The sequence below is a fragment of the Aegilops tauschii genome, chromosome 2 (assembly GCF_002575655.3).
Source record: "Aegilops tauschii subsp. strangulata cultivar AL8/78 chromosome 2, Aet v6.0, whole genome shotgun sequence".
In the NCBI taxonomy this organism is placed as follows: Eukaryota; Viridiplantae; Streptophyta; class Magnoliopsida; order Poales; family Poaceae; genus Aegilops; species Aegilops tauschii.
In genome coordinates this window covers 497,789,475-497,799,519 of record NC_053036.3, presented here as the reverse complement: position 1 = coordinate 497,799,519, position 10,045 = coordinate 497,789,475, and the positions used below count along the sequence as shown (strand labels likewise).

The following is a 10,045-nucleotide window of genomic DNA, read 5'->3' as shown; positions in this document are numbered from 1 at the left end:
TCATGTGAACACACAAAAACAGTAGGTAAAAGTGTTGGGTTGTCTCCCAACAAGCACTTTTCTTTAATGCCTTTTAGCTAGGCATGATGAGTTCAATGATGCTCACATAAAATATAAGAATTGAAACATAACAACAACATCATGAAACACATGGCAAGCACATTTAAGCCTAACCCACTTCCTATGCATAGGGATTTTGTGAGCAAATAACTTATGGGAACAAGAATCAACTAGCATAGGAAGGCACAACAAGCAAAACTTCAAGATTTTCAACACATAGATAGAAAAGTTGATATTATTGCAATTCCTACAAGCATATGTTCCTCCCTCGTAATAATTTTCAGTGGCATCATGAATGAATTCAATAATATAACTATCACATAAAGCATTCTTTTCATGACACAAAAGCATAGAAAACTTATTACTCTCCACATAAGCAAAAAATTTCTCATCAATAGTAGTGGGAGAAAACTCAACAAAATAACTATCATAGGAATGAAAATTAAAATCATGATGACAAGTTTCATGGTTATCATTATTCTTTATAGCATGCATGTCATCACCATAATCATCATAGATAGGAACTTTGTTATCATAATCAATTGAAGCCTCTTCCAACATAGTGGAATAATCATTAAATAAAGTCATGACCTCTCCAAATCTACTTTCATCAATATAATCATCATAAATAGGAGACATGCTATCATCATAATAATTTTTCTCATCAAAACTTGGGGGACAAAAAATATCATCTTCATCAAACATAGTATCCCCAAGCTTATGGCTTTGCATATCATTAGCACCATGGATATTCTAAGAATTCATACTAGCAACATTGAAATCATGCTCATCATTCAAATATTTTGTGCCAAACATTTTATTGACCTCTTCTTTTAACAATTGAGCACAATTTTCTGATCCATAATTTTCAAGAAAGATATTATAAAGGTGATCAATAATATGATGCAACCTCAATTCCAATTTTTTTATGTAGTTTTCTTTTATAAACCAAACTAGTGATAAAACAAGAAACTAAAAGATTCAATTGCAAGATCTAAAGTCTTCAAGCACTCACCTCCCCGGCAATGGCGACAGAAAAGAGCTTGATGTCTACTACGCAACTTTATTCTTGTAGACTCGTGTTGGGCCTCCAAGCGCAGAGTTTTGTAGGACAGTAGAAATTTTCCCTCAAGTGGATGACCTAAGGTTTATAAATCCGTGGGAGGTGTAGGATGAAGATGGTCTCTCTCAAACAACCCTGCAACCAAATACAAGAAATCTCTTGTGTCCCCAACACACCCAATACAATGGCAAATTGTATAGGTGCACTAGTTCGGCGAAGAGATGGTGATAAAAGTGTAATATTGATGGTAGAAATATATTTTTATAATATGAATAAATAAAAACAGCAGGGTAGCAAATAGTAAATGGGCACAAAAACGGTATTGCAATGCTTGAAAATGAGGCCTAGGGTCCGTACTTTCGCTAGTGCAATCTCTCAACAAGGCTAACATAGTTGGATGATATGATTATCCCTCAAAGTGCAATAATGAATCACTCCCGAGTTCCTATCTAGCGGAGAACATAAGAATAAATTGTTTGTAGGGTACGAAACCACCTCAAAGCTATTCTTTCTGTTTGATCTATTCAAGAGTTCATACTAAAATAACACAAAGCTATTCTTTCCGTTCGATCTATCCTAGAGTTCATACTAAAATAACACCAAAGCAAATTCATATTCATAATACTCAATCCAACACAAAGAACTTCAAAGAGTGCCCCAAGATTTCTACCGGAGAAACAAAGACAAGAACGTGCATCAACCCCTGTGCATAGATTACCCCAATGTCACCTTGGTAATCCGCGAGTTGAGTGCCAAAACATATATCAATTGAATCAATATGATACCCCATTGTCACCCCGAGTATTCAATTGCAAGACATATATCAAGTGTTCTCAAATCCATAAAAATATTCAATCCGATAACAATGAAATCTCAAACAGAAAATTCAATTCATCACAAGATAGAGAGGGGAAAACATCATATGATCCAACTATATTAACAAAGCCCGCGATACATCAAGATCATGACATCTCAAGAACATGAGAGAGAGAGAGATTAAACACATTGCTACTGGTACAAACCCTCAGCCCCGAGGGTGGACTACTCCCTCCTCATCGTGGTGGCCGCCGGGATGATGAAGATGGCCACCGGAGACGATTCCCCCCTCCGGCAGGGTGCCGGAACAGGGTCTAGATTGGTTTTCGGTGGCTATAGAGCCTTGTGGTGGCGGAACTTCTGATCTAGGGTTATTTCTGATGGTTTCTCTATTTATAGGATTTTTGGGCATCGGTTTCACAGTAAGATGGGCCTCGAGGCGAGCACAACCCACCAGGGCACATATGGCCCACCAGGCGCGCCCTGGTGGGTTGTGCCCTCCTCGTGGCTCTTCTGGTCCTCCCACAAAGCTTTGGGGGTCTCTTTTGTTCCAAAAAAATCGTCAAAAAGTTTCGTCCAATTCCGAGAGCTTTTATTTCTGCACAAAAAAGAACACCAGGGTAGTTCTGCTGAAAACAGCATCAGTCCGGGTTAGTTCCATGCAAATCATACCAAAACGATATAAAATTGTTGTAAACATGGCATGAATAGTTCATAAATTATAGATACGTTGGAGACGTATCACTTATCATGGGACCTAAACATGCATCCATTTGTAGCCATTTTTGTGCACCGGAGCATGTATTTGTAATTCAAATTTGAATTATGCACATTAAATTAATGCTTAGAAAACTTAATTATAATATATAAAAAAGGCCAAACGAACCATGAATATTTACAGCGATTCTGATCAACCGTCTGGCACCCATGGTAAGCACTGTGCGCACGCATCATGCTAGCTCACGCTTCCTTCTTTACTAAGTTTTCCATATTAATTGTCTTATATATATCCAAACACGCTACCGTTTCCTGCCACTCCTTCCATCGATTTCCTGCTGCCAATGTTAGTGGTCATAGATGGCTAGGTGGCGACACACCGGCCATGTAAAGATTGCACACAGTTTCTAAAAGCACAAACATGTGTGATAGTAGGGAGTAGGTCCGACACGGTGACCAGTGTGAAATTCCTTAAAGGCAAGGATGCAACTCTTATCAGCAAGGGGCGGCTTCCCATTCGCTAGCCGAGTTGAATAGAACACAGAAGTTAAGCATGCTCGGGCTGGAGGAGTCTAAGGATGGGTGAATTGGTGGGAAGTTGCATATCTCAAGCTTTATTTAAGCGCCATGATACGATCATTACAAACATATAGCATCTAAATGTGTTTGTAGTGACCTGTCATGTCCATTATATAAAAACCCTGGGATCCTTGTTTTTGTAATTTGTAGAATGATGTTTTGTTCATTATTTCTTGTTCTAAAAAATCGGAGAATCGGTCCATGGGCCCACACAATCGATCCCTTTGACCCGACATACGAGAATGGTTTGACCATGACGGGTTCCTCATCTAACCCTTTGCCCCAACGTACAAGAAGGGTTTGACCATGACGACTTCCTCTTGCTCTGTGTGCCATGTTAGACCAAATCAAGTTTGAGCACATGCGTTGGACAATACGCCCCCCCCCCCCCCCGCCGCCTCAAAGTTGGGGAACTGGCATCGTATGTCTTGAACCTGGCTTGGGGGTAAGGTGTTTGGTTTGTAATGTAGTTGGTGCCCCGTCGAAGTTGTGCATTGGGGATTTGAACACGTCACACACCACCCATACATATTTTCGGGTCGCATGTAGGGTATAGGGGGTCTTCTGATCAACCCTGTCTCCCTTGTGTGGTTTTAGACGACACACATATCTGTGGGCTTCCCGGGGTCTATATGTATCATCCCTTTGATCGATAACGAGGGGGGTTTGGCCATGAAAGGATTCCTCCTAGCTCGTGTTAGGGCGGGTCACAGTGACATGTTTGAGCAAAGTTCGAGCTCATGTGTTCTCAGGATTCACTCCCACACGCTCGAATTGGTGGGTTGGACCGACACCGTACCCTATGTATGTCGTCCTTAATTACCTGGCTTTCATGGGGGTTGTCTGTATCGAGAGGCAGGCGCCACATCTAAATTGTACATTATTTGATATTTAAAACACATCACCCCTTCCAACGTACATCATTTTGGGTCGCATGTAGGTGGTGCTAGTTTTGTGGCCCCTCTCGTGCGATTTTTTATGATGGTCCAATCTATTGGCCCAAGCGGTGTATTATATCCATTTTTGATCGACAACAATAGTGGTCATTTGGCCAAGCGATAGATTCACTGGTCCGTCTTATGGAGGTCATGCCGACATGCATGTATGACCAAAGTATGAGTACGTGCATGCGTCCCGCCGACACGAAGTGGGGGGTGGGGCAAGCACCATAGCTAGCTACGACCTTAGACTATCATTATAGATATATCCAAGGGGGGCTTTTGGTTTGCGAGGCAGGTGCCACCAAAGTTGTGCATTGTGTATTTAAACGGCACGCCCTATATTCCTACATATATTTGGCCACTTCCAGGTGGTTGTTGACTTCTGGCCCCTCTCACCGATCATCGAAGACGCGCCCACCCGTGGGCCCATGCGGTCAAAGTTGTGCATTGGGAATTTGAACATCACACACCATCCTCTTCATTCATATATATTTGGGCACAAGCTGGTGTGGTTGTCTTCCAACCCTCTCTCTCACATTTTTTCTGCCAAATGGTGCTATATATGAAGACTCAGATGACGCGCAATGGACACGGGTGCACTGGCTTAACCGTGTGCGATGCTAGTGCACTGTAAAATCACCACAACTGGGCAAGCGCGAGCAAGGGTGGAGTTTTTGGCGTAACTGTGTGCGATGCTAGTGCGCTGTAAAATCACCACCTGCACAAACGCGAGCAAGGGTGGAGGTACTGGCTTAACCATGTACGATACTGGTGCGTTGTAAAATCACCACGATTGTGCAAGCTCAAGGCGGGTAGTTTATTTAGGATGAATTCCACGTCTGCGTCTAAAAATTAGGACGAACCATGTGTGATAGACTAGGTAGCTAGAAATCTAAAAACAAACTACCTGCCTTGAGCGATGCAAAAATCGGTGGTTCCGCCGCGTTTCCTTACTATCATACACACGTATTGTTTTTGGACCGTGTGCGATCTTGGTTGCTCCCGCCCCGCTTCAATTCCTTTACCCAAATTTTAGTAGCCGCGGTATTTCAACCGTCGCCCCCACTCCTCCACCACTGACCTAATAGTAAAATTCCAATAACTGAAGCATTTCAACCATCGCCCTCCCTCGTCCACCACCATCTCCACCCACCATTACTAAAATTTTCAGCAGCCGCGGCGTATCCTCAAACACCACCCACCCCCTCCACAGTCAACCCCCATCCCCCCCTCGGTCGAACCCTATCTCGCCGCCACTGCCAACCCCTGCCGGTCTGCCCGTGCCTCCTATCTTAGATAACAAAGTTCAGGTTACCCAACGATCCCCATACCGTCACCCCTAAGTTTGTAGATGAGGCATGCGGTGTCCCTCCCCGCCAGATCCACATCCCCTACTCCAGAGAGTCATAGCCTAAGTCCGAGCACATATCCCGGGGAGCCCGATGAGCGTACGACAAAAAAGAGGTTTAACATGGCCTCTCTGGTGGACTTTGGCGAGGTGGCTGCCGTTCGTCCCGACCTGTCGATCTCGGAGCAACACCTCACCGCGGAAGCCGGCGAGGACGTTGACTACATTGCCATGCCGAAGGCTTCACATCAACGAGCTCATGCATTACTGTATCCCGGGAAAGCTGGCTACGACATCAAGCTCGTCGACAGCGACAGCTTCATGCAGGCCATGTCATAGGTTAATTAAGTGGTCCATCCCCAACCCCTCTGCTTCAACTGCCATCGATCTCTTCAAAGGCCCCGCCGCTAATCTCCTCCGCCATGCGGTCAAGGATTTGCAATCCTTGTACGCCATTGATCCCATTTTGTCCTTTCTGAAGGACACATTCTACAACGGCGGCTTGGAATCCTCAATTACCAAGTCATATCTCATCGACCACGACCACGAGGAGGGCACCCACAAAGCGTCTTCCAAGGTGAAATAGCCCATCTGCGACATCAGAGAGCACACCATTGGTTTGTGCTCTTCTAACTGGAAGGATCCCGTCCATGACAAGTTAGGCAATATCCTATCAGCAAATATTACTTTTTCTAGCTAGCCAACCCGCACCCTTTGTTGTAGTAGCTTTTGCCATGCGGTGTTTTAATAGTGTCGTGTTTAATTATTTCAGCTATGCAAAAATGTGATGTTCAATAGGGCTATGTGATGTTCAAGTATGAATTGTCCACTTCAGTTTCACGAATGGCTACATTTGGTTGTTTATAGTGAGTAGATGCCTTGTTTATATGTATTTGGTTGTTAGGTTGGTTGTAGCGAGCATTTGTCTAGTTATCAAGCAGATTCCTTCTTTATCTGTATGTGGTTGTTAGGTTGGTTGCAGTGAGCATTTGTCTAGTTTTCAAGCAGATGCCTGATGGCTCGTGTCCGCGTAAGTATTTCCGCGAAGAGGAAGGGATGATGCAGCACAACTACAGTAGGTATTTCCCTCAGTTATGAAACCAAAGTTATCGAACTAGTAGGAGAACCAAGAAACACTATGTAAACGGTACCTGCATACAAAGAACAAATACTTGCAACCCGACGCGTAAGAGGGGTTGTCAATCCCTCTCGGGTAAAAGATATATTGTTTTGTATGATTTTGGATAAATTGATCTCGCGATAAAATAAAATAAAATAAATAAAGAAAAAGTGCAGCAAGGTATTTTTGGGTTTTTAGAATAATAGATCTGAAAACAAAAGCAAATAAAAATAGATCTCGAAGAAAATATTATAAAGAATAGACCCGAGGGCCGTAGATTTCACTAGTGGCTTCTCTCAAGAAAAATAGCATATGGTGGGTAAACAAATTACTGTTGGGCAATTGATAGAACTTCAAATAATTATGACGATATCCAAGCAATGATCATTATATAGGCATCACATCCAAGATTAGTAGACCGACTCCTGCCTGCATCTACTACTATTACTTCACACATAGACCGCTATCCAGCATGCATCTAGTGTATTAAGTTCATGGAGAAATGGAGTAATGCAATAAGAACGACGACATGATATAGACAAGATCTATTCATGTAGGAATATACCCCATCTTGTTATCCTTAATAGCAACGATTCAATACGTGTCTTGCTGCCCCTTTTGTCACTGGGAAAGAACACCGCACGACCGAACCCATCACAAAGCATCTCTTCCCATGGCAAGAAAAATCGATCTAGTTGGCCTAACTAAACCAAAGATTCAAAGAAGAAATATGATTCTATAAGTAATCATGCATATAAGAGATTAAAGAAACTCGAATAACTTACATGGATAAAATAGATTTGATCATAAACTCAATGTTCATCGGATCCCAACAAACACACCGCAAAAAGAGTTACATCAAATAGATCTCCAAGAGACCATTGTATTGAGAATCAAAAGAGAGAGAGAGGAAGCCATCTAGCTACTAACTATGGACCTGTAGGTCTACAATGAACCACTCACGCATCATCGGAGAGGCACCAATGAGGATGATGAACCCCTCCATGATGGTGTCTAGATTGGATTTGGTGGTTCTGGAACTTGCGGTGGCTGGAATTGTGTTTCGTTGACTCCCCTAGGGTTTTTGGATTATCGGGGTATTTATAGAGCAAAGAGGCGGTGCGGGAGGCGGCCAAGGTGGGCACAACCCACCAGGGCGCGCCTGGGCCCCCAAGTGCGCCCAGGTTGGTTGTGCTCCCCTCAGAGCCCCCTCTGCTACTTCTTTGGCCCAACAGGTGTCTTCTGGTCCAGAAATATTCTCCAATTTTTTTTGCTACATTTGGACTCCGTTTGGTACTGATATTCTGCGAAGTAAAAAACAAGCAAAAAACAGCAACTAACACTGCGCACTATGTCAATAGGTTAGTCCCAAAAAATGATATAAAGTTGCTATAAAATGATTGTAAAACATCCAAGAATGATAATATAACAGCTTGGAACAAGCAAAAATTATAGATATATTGGAGACGTATCAAAGCCTTGTTTATCTATATTTCCTTGTTAGGTTGGTTGCAGTGAGCATTTGTCCAGTTTTCAAGCATATGCCCTGTTTATTTGTATTTGCTTATTAGGTTGGTTGGAGTGAGCCTCTGTCCAGTTTTGAATGACTTATTTGGTTGTTATACTGATTATATAGGCCTTGTTTATTTCAGAATAATCTATGTTCATTATGTGCAAGTCAGAACTGTGCACTTTGATTTCATCAATACCAGTTCGGCTATATTTGGTTCTTGTTATGCCTGGTGTAGTTAACACATGCCCTTTATTTCAGTTTTACACATTTATCCAATGTGATGTTTAATCATGAGCTACATCCTATTCATTTTCGACAATACCAGTTGAATTACAATATTTGGTGGTTGTTAAGCCTGTTGTAGTTAACATTCCCTTCCATTTTATATCCGCTTTAATAGCATGCTGAAACCAACTCTTTCAAGCTATCATTTGGAGATGATGTTGTTTACCTTGGCTATATTTGTTTGAGGTTAAGGTTGATGTACTTATCATGCCTTTCCACTACTTATGCAGGACAACAACGGGAGTGGCCAACATTTTCCGCCAAGGTTAGTTTCATCCCTCGGCTTGTACTCCCCCCGTCGTTCCATAATGTAGTGCATATAGATCCAAGCCTGGACACTTTTTAGCTTCTAATATTGACTTGTTGCTTGTAGGCACATATGTTCTTGGCAAAGATCCACGCATCGACCGTTTTTGCGTATGGGGCAATGAGATATTCATGGACCAGCATCATGTGAGGAAACTGATAAGGATTATTAGCAAAAAGATATGAACAGTGGCAATCAAATTATTTGTTTACGCTCTATCCAACAGAACAGTGAGCTGTAGGATGGTAACTACGAACTCTGTAGCCTTCTGTTTTTACTGCCCGTAATGAGTTGTTAGACAACCATGTCTGAATCTTTTTCATTTGCAGTGGTTCCCAAAGTGGTTTGCTCAAGATTACCTCACAAAGTACATGATTTGTGGACATGCAATGAAGGTTAAAGTATTTCATCGAGACTACAATAAGCATCGAGAAGTCCGAATGAAGACAATGAAGGATGGACGGGCAGCCATCACAAGGGGTTGGCCTAGAGTCCTACGCGCATTACGCATGGGGGTGGGCACAATATGGGCATTCCGCTTCACCTTCTCCAGCAACAAGAATGTCTTTTGTCTCTCTCTCTCTCTACAGTCTTTAGTACAACGGTGGTTCATCATTCTTTACTTGGTGCTTCTGTAGTTCTTCAGTATATGTACATGTGCATCAAATTATGCATTCGTGCTTGAACCTATATTTGTAATAAACATGGGTTGATATGAACTAAGTGATTTCCTACTTTCAAATTCAAAATCCGTGATTTTTAAATGCAGGGATTAAATTAGGGATAAATGATGTTCTGCAGGCCAGTACACTTCACACGGTTTGCGAAAGCAAAACGTCTGTGATAAACGTTAAGATCAGACACATTTCTCAGATCCACCACATGTGTGACAAATCTCTACTGCACACACGATCAGCCAAGAAAAAATGTGTGAGATTAACAACAACAGCGCACACAATTCCTTCTTATTAAATGTTTACGAAAGTCACCTTATCACACATGCTTGGCAATTATGGACTTTATGATGTCGTGCGCATCATAAACATTTTCTCATAGAAGAACGCGTGTGATAGGTCTTCATCCGACGCGGGTATGACGGATGAATTGTGTGGGATATATTCAAGCTTCGCATACAGTTTTATAGGGACAACTGTCTACACTCTTACATCAAATCACATATAGTCAAGGAAAAGTAAATGTGTGTGATTGTCTGCTTATCATGGATGTTCTATAATCATGAATTGTTTATGATGGGGCATGCATCATAAACGTAGCACCACAGAAGACCGACTACGA

General features: G+C 42.2%; 1 long non-coding RNA gene across 1 annotated transcript; it reads left to right on the top strand.

Moving 5' to 3' along the window:
* Positions 1-8,670: 8,670 nt before the first annotated feature.
* LOC120973635 (uncharacterized) lies at positions 8,671-9,491 on the top strand. Its single transcript, XR_005768870.3, has 3 exons — positions 8,671-8,707; positions 8,816-8,994; positions 9,079-9,491. It is a non-coding gene; the product is annotated as an uncharacterized lncRNA (long non-coding RNA).
* Positions 9,492-10,045: the final 554 nt, after the last annotated feature.